The 13,543-nt window shown below is 36.6% G+C and overlaps 1 long non-coding RNA gene across 1 annotated transcript in view; it reads right to left on the bottom strand.

The window, feature by feature from the left end:
- LOC102165929 (uncharacterized) overlaps positions 1 to 13,543 on the bottom strand; it is a 155,109-nt gene that overhangs the window by 34,183 nt on the left and 107,383 nt on the right. The window lies entirely within an intron of this gene.

A 13,543-nucleotide genomic window follows, 5' to 3' on the forward strand; every position in this document is an offset into this window, starting at 1 on the left:
TAAAGAGACAAGACCTGTACTAAGAAAACTATAAAATTCTGATGAAAGAAATCAAAGACGACACAAACAAATGGAAAAATATACCATGTTCTTGGATTGGAAGAAGCAATATTGTCAAAATGACTATAATACCCAAGGCAATCTATAGATTCAGTGCAATCCCTATCAGATTATCAAGGTCATTATTACAGAACTAAATAGAATGTTTTAAAATATTTATGGAAACCCAAAAGACCCTAAATAGCCAAAGCAATATTGAAAAAGAAAAATGGAACTGGAGAAATCAGGATCCTGACTTTAGACTATACTACAAAGCCACATTTATCCACACAATATGGCAAAATGGTACTGGCACAAAAACAGAAATACAGATCAGTGGAACAAGATAGAAAGCCCAGAAATAAACTCAAGCACCCATGGTCAACTAATCTATGACAAATGAGCCAAGAACATACAGTAGAAGAAAGACAGTCTCCTCAATAAGTGGTGCTGGGAAAACTGGACAGCTGCATGTAAAAGAATGAAATTAGAACAGTTTCTAACACCATACACAAAAACAAACTTAAAATGGATTAGACACCTAAATATAGGGCCAAATATTATGAAACTCCTAGAGGAAAACATAGAAAGCTCATTGACCTAAATCATAGCAACATCTTGTTTGATCCACCTCCTAGAATAATGACAATAAAGACACAAGTAAACCAATGGGACCTAATTATACTCAAAAAATTCTGTGTAGCAAAAGGAAACCATTTTTAAAAATGAAAAGACAACCTAGACAATGGGACAAAATCTTTGCAAGTGATGCAACCAACAAAAGTTTTATCTCCAAAATATACAAACAACTCATACAACTCAACAGCAAGAAAAAAAAAATCAACAACCCAACTGAAAAATGGGCAAAAGACCTGAATAGACATTTCTCCAAAGAAGATAATGCAGAAGGCCAACAAGCACAGGAGAAAATGCTCAACATCAGTGATTATTAGAAAAATGCAAATCAAAACTACTATGAGGTACCACCTCACACCTGTCAGAATGACCATCATTAACAAGTCAACAAATAACAAATGCTGGATTCAAGGGTGTGGAGAAAAGGGAATACTCCTACACTTTTGGTGGAAATGTAAATTGGTACACTATGGAAAACAGTATGAAGGTAACTCAGAAAACTAAATATAGAACTACCATATGATCCAGCAATCCCACTCTTGGGCATATAGCCAGACAAAACTTTCACTGAAAAATATACATGCACCTGTATGTTCATTGCAGCACTATACACAATAGCCAAGACATGGAAACAACCTAAATGTCCATCCACAGATGAATGGATTAAGAAGATGTGATATATATAGACCATAGAATACTACTCAGCCATAAAAAGAACAAAATAATGCCATTTGCAGCAACATGGATGGAGCTAGAGACTCTCATACTAAGTGAGTAAGCCAGAAAGAGGAAGATGAATACCATATAGTATCACTTATATGTGGAATCTAAAATACAGCACAAATTAATCTATCTACAAAATAGAAACAGATCATGGACATGGAGAGCAGACTTGTGGTTGCCAAGGGGAAAGGGGAGGAAATGGGACTGACAGGGAGTTCGGGGATAATGGATGCAAAGTATTACAGTTAGAATGGATAAGCTATGAGCTCCTACTCTACAACACAGGGAAGTATGTACAGTCTCTTGGGGTAGAACATGATGGAGGATGGTATGAAAAAAAGAATGTGTATTTATGTATGGCTGGGTCACTATTCTGTACAGCAGAAATTGACACAACAGTGTCAATCAACTATACTGTAATAAGAAATAAAGAGAAATTAAAAAAAAAAAAACCAAAGATAATGAATCCTTTCTGAATAAAACAGATCATGGAGTCAGGGTATTCCTAATCCCCCACCTTTGTCCCTCCTGCTGGCACTCTTCTTAGTACCTGACAGCTTGCCTTGACCATAGCTGACCCTCAGTAAAGGTTCAAATAGTAAACACTTGAACTCTGGTAGAGAATCTCCTCTGTCAAATTGTAGTTTCTAATCTTATCTCTTATCTTAAAGTTATATCTCAATTTCCAGTGAGTATATAGTACTCAGAATTGCCCAAACTTTTGACTCTCTTGAAAGGTATTCCTTTGGTACAGCTTTAACAATAATGTGTCCATAATATCCATTTCAATTACTGCCTTAGTCCTGGTGTCAGTACATTTGAACCTGGAAAAATTCTTGCTCATCTTTACCTTCTGACTGAAACTGTTGGCTTAATTCAACTTGATGTTTTCATTGTTACCTAATAGAGGCTAGGCTAAACATACTACAGGCGTGCACTGATTGATAGTTTAGAGAATGATCACCCATTATTTCAGAAGCCATGATCACAAATGTCTTTTCTAAATCATTTGGCTTTAAAAGAATATCTAAATATTCCCTAAGACTAGGTTAGAAAATTTTGATTATACCATATGATCAGTCACTAATTACTTTCTTGCTTTCATTTAATGCCACCATTTACTTTTAAAATCAGAAAAAAAAAAGGTGAACAGAGATATGGAAAAAATACATATACAAACATCAATCAAATATTCCTGAACTCTTTGACATAATATGGCATATATACTCTAGTTTTCATGAAAGTAATTAACTGCTGAAACCATCCTACATATAGCCTTACCTAAAATGCATCCATAAAAGTAAATGCTTACTGAATTCAAGCTCAAAGATAATGTATGCCTGACTTACTGTCTTAGTCTGGCTAGGCTGATATAACAAAATACCACGTACTGGGTAGCTTTTACACAATAGAAATTTACTGCTCACAGTTCAGAAGTCGAGATGTCTAAAGTGAAGATGGTGGCATGGTTATCTTCTGGTGAGGGCCCTCTTCCTGGTTCATAGATGGTGCTTTCTCTCAACACAATATATATATTGTATTGAGTTAATTGCAATAGATTAAGGTAAAGAGTACCTAGGCTGACTAGGAAAATATTCAAGTATACCCTGTTAGATTGTATGTGAGTGTATAACCACACAAGCGTGCACACCCACACAAATGTCACATGTATTTGATGTCTATAACACAGGTGAGGGAGGCAAGGAGGTGTGGAAATAGGTAGGAATAAGACAAGTCCTGCCCTCAAAACTCTTTTTTTGCCTCAGAAGCAGTTAAATAAAGACAACTTATTTTCATTTCTGTATAAGCAGCTTTGATTCATATTTGCTAAAACACTAAAATGGGGAAAGTGTCATCGTATGAAAAATTCACTTGGCTTTCATGCAACTCAGCATTTCTTTTGTCATACCTAATTGACTTCCTACTAAATTTCCCACTATAGTAATTTTCAGGTTCCCTCTAATCTTCTCAAATGGTCTGATCTACCCGTTTTCCTTCCCTATAAGCAGACAACCCCTGCACTGACTTTGAGATTAAGGCCATTAGATAAGAGTTCCCTGAACTATCCTTCCTTCACACCAAGATTTTCTCTGAATTATCACACATGTATTTCTATAGTCCCTCTTGCCTAAGGAGAAGTGTCCTTTCTGAACTAAGTTTTCTCTATTAAGAAAAATGCACTGTCATTCTTCATTTGCTCACCTCTCCATACATGATTTCTCTGTCTTCCTCTGCCTGTTCTGTGTTACAGAAGACTAGCCTCTTCCAACTACCTCACTCTGCCACTAACATGCTCTGATGCTCTGATTTTCAGTTGGGTTTGGACAACGGCAAGCAATGAAAGGAAATTAGAGAGTGGAAGAAGGGATCATGGGACTTAGTCCCCTACTCCTGCCTTTGCCCTATTCCCTCTTCCTATTTAGCTCCAGTGGGTAACCCCCTTCCTCAGCTTCAGCTCTAACTTGAACTTGGCTAAACCACTCATTTCTGACATCATCCCCTCCCTGCCCACCCTTGTTCCCTCAGGCTAAGGGGTTGTAAGGACTTTCTGCTGTTACAAGTCTCTGGGTGCATAACCAAACCTTCTTTTAATCTTGGTTCACATCTCTGTAGATGCTCCATCCCTGTCAAGGTAACTCTTCTGAATGTGCCATCTGAATCCAGGGGGTACATTGATGATCCAAGTTTCTTTCATATACTCTGGGGCCACACTGCAACCCTCTTTCTCTGTTTATCTTGCTCATGGTTTTACATTTTTTCTTTCACTGATTTGTGAATATGTTCAGATTTTATCAGTATTGGGACACTCTTCCTCATCCTTCTGACTCTTTCAACCCTATCTTCAAAGTGTTATCTGGAAACATTAAAATGTGGTATCTGCCTACTTAACTCTTTTAATATAATTATATCTTTATTTTTTACTAATATGTAACAAAGATGAAAAACATAAATGCTCAGCTTAACAAATTTATGGAGGACAAACACCCTGTTTGTCATTACTCAGATCAAGACATGGAATACAGCAGGACCCCACAAAGTTTGTACAGAGGCTTTGCTGATCATATTCCCTTCCCTATTTCCTGCATTAATAACTATCCTGAATTTTATAGTATTTATAGCAACTTTTTTTTGTCTTTTTGTCTTTTTAGGGCCACACTTGTGGTATATGGTGGTTCCCAGGCTAGGGGTCCAGTCGGAGCTGTAGCCGCCAGCCTATGCCAGAGCCACAGCAACACGGAATCTGAGCTGCGTCTGCAACCTACACCACAGCTCACGGCAATGCCAGATCCTTAACCCATTAAACAAGGCCAGGGATCAAACCTGCAACCTCATGGTTCCTAGTTAGATTCGTTTCCACTGCGCCACAACAGGAACTCCTATATCGACTACTTATTTTAGAGTTTTACTATCTAAATATGCATTAGGAAGAAAAGTTAATTTTGTTGTTTTTGAACTTTACATAAATTAAATCATACAGTACTTTTCTTACTATGTTGACTTCTTTCCCTTAACATTATGCTCTTAAGATTCATAAATGTTTTTGTATATCTGCAGTTTATTTTCATTTTTGTTTGGCATTTAGTCATATGAATATACTATAATTTATTTCATAGTTTTTTGACATTTGGTTGTTTGTAGTTTTGAACTATGCACTATGAACCTTCTAGTACACATATCCTAGTGAACATATGCAAGCATTTCTGTGGGTGTGTTGGTGTGTGTGAAATAGGCTATGTTATACTATGTCTGTCTTTCAGATCTAATAGATATGGCTGATTGTTTTCCAAAATGGTCTTAACAGTTTACATACATACCAGCAAATTATGAAAATCCCTGTTAACTTATATCCTTGCCAACACTTGCTATCATCACACTATTGAATTTTGCCATCATTCTCATCAATGAGTTGTATCTTCTTGTAAATTTAGGTTGCATTTATTCCTCTGTTTACTAGTAAGATTGAGCATTTTTGAAGTGTTTAAGATTTTTGCACATTTTTCAATTTTTTTTGCTTTTGCTTATTGTATTTTAAGGATTTTTAATATATTATGAATGAGATTTTATTGATTACATGTGTTACAAATACTTTTTTCCTATTTGTAGATTGTACATTGGAGAGTATTTAAATTTGGTAGCCCCCATCCAACTTCCTAGTTCTATTTCTTCTGGGTAGATTATGGATACTATTTTTACATCCTTTACTCTTTAAGTAATATTATTTGATGAACATGAGTTCTTAATTTTAATGTAGTCCACTTATTATTCTTTTAGTTTTGCCATATTCTTTTTGTGCCCTTCTTAATAAATCACTCCTATCCTAGAACTCCTAAAGATTATATTGAGAGACTACCACTATTTACCAGTATATTGAAAGTCATCTCTTGCTATTGGCAGGGGACAGGTTCCAGGACCCCCTGAGGATACCAATATCCACAGATGCTCAAGTCCCTTATATAAATGGTGTAGTACCCTTCAGCCCTCTATACCCACAGATACATCAAAAGATTCAACAAAGGGCATATGGAAATGCAGACTCCATGAATACAGAGGGCCAACTGTATTGTAGAACCTTTATGTGGTGCTCTTCACATTTAGGTCTATAATTCATCTGAAATTGATTGTGTGTGTGTGTGTGTGTGTGTGTGTGTGTTCCTGCATATGTGTATTAGCTGGGATAAGGTCCATTTAGGTTTGTGTTTTAATTATGGATGACTAGTTTTTACAACAATATTTTTTGAAAATATCTCTATTTACCTCAATGTTTTACAGAACTACCATTGCTAAGAATTAAACATTCATATTCTGGATATATTTCTGAGCTTCTATTCTGTTGCATTCATATCACTGTCCCTTCACTTATTTTCTGCATCTTTATAATTATTCTTGATATTTATAGAGCAAGTCCTGTAACATTGATCTTTTTCTTCAAGTTGTCTTGGATATATTTCCGCACAAATCTTAGAATTTATATTTCCACACAAATTTTAGAATTTGCTTTCAAGTACCTCAAAAAATAAAGTATTTGGTATGGTAATTATAATTTCAATAAATCTATATACATCAATTTGAGAGAATCAATATAATTCTAATATTCAGTTGTGCAACTCATGAACATGAATATATGAAATACTTTGGGAATTTGTGTTTTAGCCCTGCACAGGGTCATGCTAGTTCCTCTCTTGTAATACAGACTTACTGAAATTTGGGGAATCAGAATAAAGGCATTAGAAGAATAAGAGGTTGTAGTCAAAACATGGGATACTTAAACTTGAGTTTTCAGAAATGATTTGGGATGACACAGGTATAACCAGGAGAGTAGAGATCTAAAGGAGGGTAGAAGAAATAATGATTAGAGATGGAAAATCTTAGTAATTGACAGTGCAAGATCTGCATCCAGGTGCCACTTCAAGTTATAGAATGAGAATAATAGAAGGACCTACCACTAAGTATCATTGTAAGATTGAAATGGAATAATCCTTATAAAACAGTAAGAACAGTATATGCTATCTTTTAGTGCTCACTAAATATCTGCTTCTTTTTTTTTTAACTAAATTCCTCTTCCAAAATTAAGGTGGATTTTTTTTTTCTTAGAGAGCTTCCTGAGCTTATGTGTAGTATTCCCATTTAGGTTTTCCCCATTGACACTGAGCTGGGTGGCTTTTGGAAAGAGGACAAATAAGATACATGTTTGTGAACTGTTATGTTTTTAAATATGATGTAGGCAAAAAAAGGATAGAATCAGTTATAGTTTCTGAAGTTATGTATAAGTATACAGTCTATGTATAATCTACTTGTCAACAATAAATGGCATTAGTTACAAAATTTAAACTAAAACTATAAAAATCACATAGTGAATCATTTTATTTTCAATGTATTGGAAAATACTTCTTTTGATGCAGGATTCTAAAATAAGTACAATCTGTGTAAAGAGGACAATGTTAGTGTTTACAATTCAAGTGATTTTGTTCTTTCTTTAAAAAAATATAAAACAGAAAGACAAAAATCAAAATTCCAACTCCTCTGAACACCTCTATAAAAAGACTAATAATAAACAGCTGATGTGATTTCACTTCACCGTAACTCTCCTCTGAACATTCTGATCCCAGGTAAGATTAACATATAATTCACGCAGTGCAGTTCTTAGAATGATGATCTAAAAGACAGACATGCTGATTAAATGTGTACCACCATAACAGCCCACAGCCTTCCTAGAAGCATTTCATTTATAGTGTAAATTTAGTACACCTTCAGAAAAGCCCTGATGAATTATAGAGAAAGATAGACATTCTAAGTTTGCAGCAGTGCAAATAAGAAAAAAACAGAGGAGGTCAGGATATAAAAATATTATCCATAATCTACCCAGAAGAAATACAACTAGGAAGTTGGAGAGAGGCCACCAATCTAAAATCCTTTCCACTGTACAAGCAGCAAAATCTTAGAGCCACATGTCTTTAAGTACATAGCTTAAACCTCCCTAGCTATTCCTGAGCTCACTGGTGGTGGGGCAGTGGGGCGGCGGCGGCGGGGGTGGGGGGTGGGGTAGCCACTGTGAAAATTGTCATATCAGGAACCAATTTGTGGAAATTAATGCAAATATTCTGGGATTAAATTCTCCAGGAGGATACAGGCATGACAAATTTTGTGGTACCTATTGGTGTGCATGCTTAATAGCATGGATTTTGCTTCCTGAACACATTCAGGAGACTACTCTGAAGCATATAGTAGCCCTGTTCTTGGTATCTGCTAGGATTTTCCTCTGCAACTGGAAGGAGGAAGTACCTGTAAATGTCCTTCTCATCCATAAGTGCATTAAGGTCAGATGGCCAGATGCACTACCCTCAATCCACTGGCAATGGCATGTTTGAGCCTTATTGAAACGTGTAATGACTTTGTTACTTATTTCTTAGAGCTAGCAGATTAGTGAGCAGCATGTGACTAAATGCTTGACTCTTGTCTAAGTTATCCAAACATTCTCAGTCCCTTCTGACATTGATTCTTATTTATTCATTCACTCAGCAGATCGATCATTCTAAAGCACCACTAATGTGTTAGGCACTAAGTTTAATGTTAGGTATGTTGGTGAATAAAATAGACATTCTCCATGATTTTACAGAATTAATAGTTTGGGGATAATTATAGTTTCTTTAGCTTTCTCTTCTCTCATCTTTCCTAGTAGTATATTCCATGGCACTTATTACTACTTTGTGAACAATATATTTTTCAATAAATTGTATTAAGTCAAGATAATCAAAATAAGGTTGTTAAAGGCATTTGGAACTCAGAAATTAAAATTGCTGGAGGAAATTTAAAGTACTTTTCTGGAGCTAGTATTTACCTTCTCTCTTTTTTAAAAATCATTGTCTGAAGCTTAGAAGTTGCTGCTGCTGTGACTGCAAGAAAACTCCCAAGGGGATAGTCATCTGCTCGATATAGGGATGTTAATGCTGTTCTCCATTACTGTACAGAACCGTGTGCTGATTCAGCACTCATAGAGGGAAAACCTAACAGAAATGAACATGGTTAGGATTTATTCATTTACCTACCACTAGGAGAAAACATTCTCATTATTCTGCTACTTGCCACATGCATTTGTTAGCAAGAGTCCATGTACCTATCATTTATTCTTCTAGTGAGTGACCCTTAATATAACCTTGGGTTTGTTAATCTTTTAATACTTATTGACTGTATTTTAAATGAATTACTTTTAGTTAAGCAAGGAACTTTCAAAAATATTAAAAGAATTTCAGGATAAAAATTCCACTTATGAAACATGTGAGTTGTTTTCTCTTTGGAATGGTCTTCTGAATGTTTATTGATATCGTCTTCTGACTATACTACTATACATTGTATTCAGTTCTAAGATATTTTTCTAAAGAAAAATTATTTAATTGTATATCCTTTGTAATTTTATTTCTGAATATATATAAATATAAAATATCATTTGTGTCTATTAAGTTACCTGGTTTTGTTAAAAAAAAAACAGTTTGTGTTGAGTTGAACCAGAAGATACGATCTCCAAATGAAGACGGATTTTTAAAAATAAAGATGTAGTAAGGTAAATAGAATGCTAAGAAAATTGGTGATCCTACACTCACAGAATTATCCTTGTGATTTGTAGCCTATACCTGTATGAACATCTACACCCTGGGTGGCTACAGAGCAAGATTAGACCTAAAAGTGAGTCAACTTCAGTTAAACTTGGAAAAGAAGAAAGTACTCTCTGGAGAGTTTGTGAGTATAAGGTAGTGTATTTACTATGTAAAAGTCCTAGATATGCAGGGGAAAGAGTAGGAGTAAAAGGATGCAGAGAAATAGAACAAATCAATTTGTAGATGAGAAGTTGTGAAAGACTAAGGAATAAAGCAGCCTATTCTTTCACAGAACTGAAAATAACTGGGGTGTGAGGCACAGTGGGAATATCTTGTTTCAACTTCCAAAACAGAAGTCTTTCTCATGTTAGGCCCTCTATAAATATTCATTTCATGAATTAATAATGTCAATTCAATTCAATTGTAATGTCAATCAAGACAGTGGAAGACCACAACTTTTTGTTAATTAGACTTTTTGTCTAGTGGCCCAAATACATGTAAGATGATGTAAAATGCTCAGAATAGTGCTTGACACAGAAAGTTGTATATGAATGTTGGCTATTAATATCATAGCTTTTTTTGGATTTTTTGGTCTGCACCTGCAGCATGTGGAGGTTCCCAGTCTAGGGGTCTAATTGGAGCTGCAATTTGTAGCCCAAAACACAGCCACAGAAACCCCAGATGCCTACACCACAGCTCATGGAAATGCTAGATCATTAACCGTGCTGAGCAAGGTCAGGGATCAAACCCACATCCTCATGGATACTAGTTGGCTTCATTACCACTGAGCCACAACAGGAACTCCCAATAGTATAGCTATTTTTTATTATCATTGCCAGTATTACTAGTATTCTCTTGGTTTATAAAATAAAGTAACATTCTCTGGTAGAAAATATGGTCTCCCTAAAATGAACATGGCTTGACCTTGATGGGTGGCACATGGAAGGAAAACTTGACTACTTCAGCAGTATTAGCTAATTCTCAGAAATCTTACCTAAATAGTAAAAGCACACTACATGTCAACACTTAGAAAATGTAAACTCGAAAGGCTTCCAAGATGGCAGAATAGTAGGATAAGAAGCTCACCTCCTCCCACAAATACAACAAAACTACATCTCCATGTGCAACAATTCTCACAGAAAATCTCCTGAATGCTGCCAGAAGACCTCACACTTCTGAAAGATCAAAAATACCTCCATGTTAACTGGATATGACAAAAGAAAAAAATTTTAAAAACTAAAAATTGAGAAAGGAATCAGGATAGGACTAGTGCTCCTAGGAGGTATCTGTGTAAGAAAAAGTTCCTGCACCCTGGGAAATCCCCTCACCATCAGGAAGATCAGCCTGGACAGAGGGGGAATTTTAAAGCCTTGGAGAAGAGTAAAGTAATCAGTTTACAGCAGCCAGAATGGAGAGAGACCTGCAAAGATGGTCAGTGCCCTGCTCTTCACTCCCCAGCCTGAGATACAAGTCTGCTGGTACAGGTGGGGCTGAAGCTTAGCATTTGGAGGTCAGACCAGGGAGAGGACTGAAGTTGGCTATGCAGAAATGTTCCAAAGGGACTGGAGTCCAGTGCAACCATCATCTGAGGACATAATCAGAGGATGCCCATCCTGCCTTATAGGCTGGCTCCCATTGCTTGGAGATGCTCAAGGAGAGTGACAGCCTTGAGCATTACAGCTTTGTTCCCTGTGCATGCAGAACACCATTTATATGAGCAGTTGCAAGCTGCCTCACGGCTTCAGAAGCATAGGGAGCTGTTGTCCCTACCCTCCCGGGCTTTAGGGGCAGGTTGAAAGCCACCACCCCCAAACTCCTGGACTCCAGGAGTGTTCATGACACACTTCCACTCCCATCTGGCACTCTAGAGGCACAGGTGGGCCACCGCCACCACTGACAACCCAGGACTGGACACTAGTCACTGCATCTTCATACCTACTATCAAGGGGATAATGACCAACACACAATGAAGCAAGATATAACAAGCATCAATAGTAAAAACAGCCCTCACACCAAAAATATTTTTTTTTTTGTCTTTTGTCTTTTTGTTGTTGTTGTTGTTGTTGTTGTTGTTGTTGTTGTTGTTGTTGCTATTTCTTGGGCCGCTCCCGCGGCATATGGAGGTTCCCAGGCTAGGGGTTGAATCGGAGCTGTGGCCACCGGCCTACGCCAGGGCCATAGCAACACGGGATCTGAGCCGCGTCTGCAACCTACACTACAGCTCACGGCAACGCCGGATCGTTAACCCACTGAGCAAGGGCAGGGATCGAACCCACAACCTCATGGTTCCTAGTCGGATTCGTTAACCACTGCGCCACAACTGGAACTCCACACCAAAAATATTTAACCTTCACAAAATACATAGAGATGCTCCCATGTATAAATAGCCCTCAAAGATCATAGTAGACAACTGTTTCTCCTAAACTCACAGAATACAAAAAATGACAAATAAAATGAAGAAGCAGAGGAACTACTCCCAGTTAAATAGCCAAGAAAGTTCCCCTGAAAGAACAATGAAACAGACTTCTTTAGTCTGACAGACACTGATTTCAAAAAGGAAAAAAATCAAAATATTGAAGGAACTAAAAAAGGCTGACAGAAATACAGGGTACTATAAAAAACTAGAAACTATAAAGAATAAGCAAGAAAAATTAGAAAACTGATTTGCTGTGAGGAAAACTGAGCTAAAGGCAATGAAAATCAGACAATAATGCAGAATAATGAATAAGTGACCTGGAAGATAGAATAATGTAAATAGCCCAATCAGGACAGCAGACAGAAAGCCAAATGAAAAAGAAATAAATGAGGAGTTCTTGTCGTGGCTCAGTGGTTAACAAACTCAACTAGTATCCATGAGGACACAGGTTAAATCCCTGGCTTTGTTCAGTGGGTTAAGGATCCAGCATTGCCATGAGCTGTGGTGTGGGTTGCAGATGCAGCTCAGATCCTGTGTTGCTGTGGCTGTGGCATAGGCTAGAAGCTACAGCTTTGATTCGACCCCTAGCCTGGGAATCTCCATGTGCTGTGGCTGTGGCCCTAAAAAGACAAAAAAGAAAAAAGAGAAAAAAATGTAAGCAATATGAGAGACCTATGGAATAACATAAAGTGTGTCTGCTTATGCATAATAGGGATTCAAGAAGGGGAAGAAAGAGCAAAGAAGATCAAAAATATATTTGAGGAAATTATGTCTGAAAACTTCCCTAAACTAAAGAAGGAAACAGATATCCAGATATAGAAAGCACAGAGGATCCCAAACAAGATAAACCCAAACAGACCTATGCAAGACATATTATAATAAAAATGGAAAAAGTTAAAGATAAAAATAGGATTCGAAAGGCAGTAAGAGAAAAACAAAGAGTTAATTACAATGGAACCCCTATAAGGCTAGCAGATAATTTCTCTAGAGAAATGTTACAGGCCAGAAAGGAGTGGCAAGATATATGCTAAGTTCTGAAATGGGAAAATATGCAACCTAGGGTGCTCTATCCAGCTATCCATCTATCATTCAGAATCGCAGCAGAGATAAAGAAGTTCTCAAACAAGCAAAAACTTAAAGAATACAGCAATACTAAACCTATCTTAAATGATATATTGAAATGTCTGCTTTAAATAGAAAATTAGGAAGAAACTATAAGAAAGAAAACTGCAGTTGGAACATAAATCACCTAAATAAGCCAATACACAGATTGACCACATGTTAGGGCATGAGGCAAGCCTCAACAAAACTAAATCAAAAGATTTCATAGTAAGTGATATAACCACAATGAACAATAAAAGAGAAATAACATCAAAATCACAAAATGTGGTGGAGGAGAGTATGAAAATGTAGATTTTTCTCCCCCTAGAATATGTTTGATTTTATATGACTATCAGTCTAGGGAATCAAAAATAGGAAGGGGTTAACACACTTAAAAATAGGGTAATCGCAAATCAAAGGCATACAATAGATTCACAAAAACAAAAAAGAAGAGAACATAAGAATAACATAAAAGAAAATCATCTAACCAGAAAAGGAAAAATAGGAAAATAATGGGACAAAGAAGAAGTATAAAGTC

Source organism: Sus scrofa, chromosome 5 (genome assembly GCF_054392235.1).
Source record: "Sus scrofa isolate SSC_HxYL_T2T_F1_AM1 chromosome 5, Sscrofa_HxYL_maternal_Yorkshire_Landrace_v2.0, whole genome shotgun sequence".
Classification (NCBI taxonomy): domain Eukaryota; kingdom Metazoa; phylum Chordata; class Mammalia; order Artiodactyla; family Suidae; genus Sus; species Sus scrofa.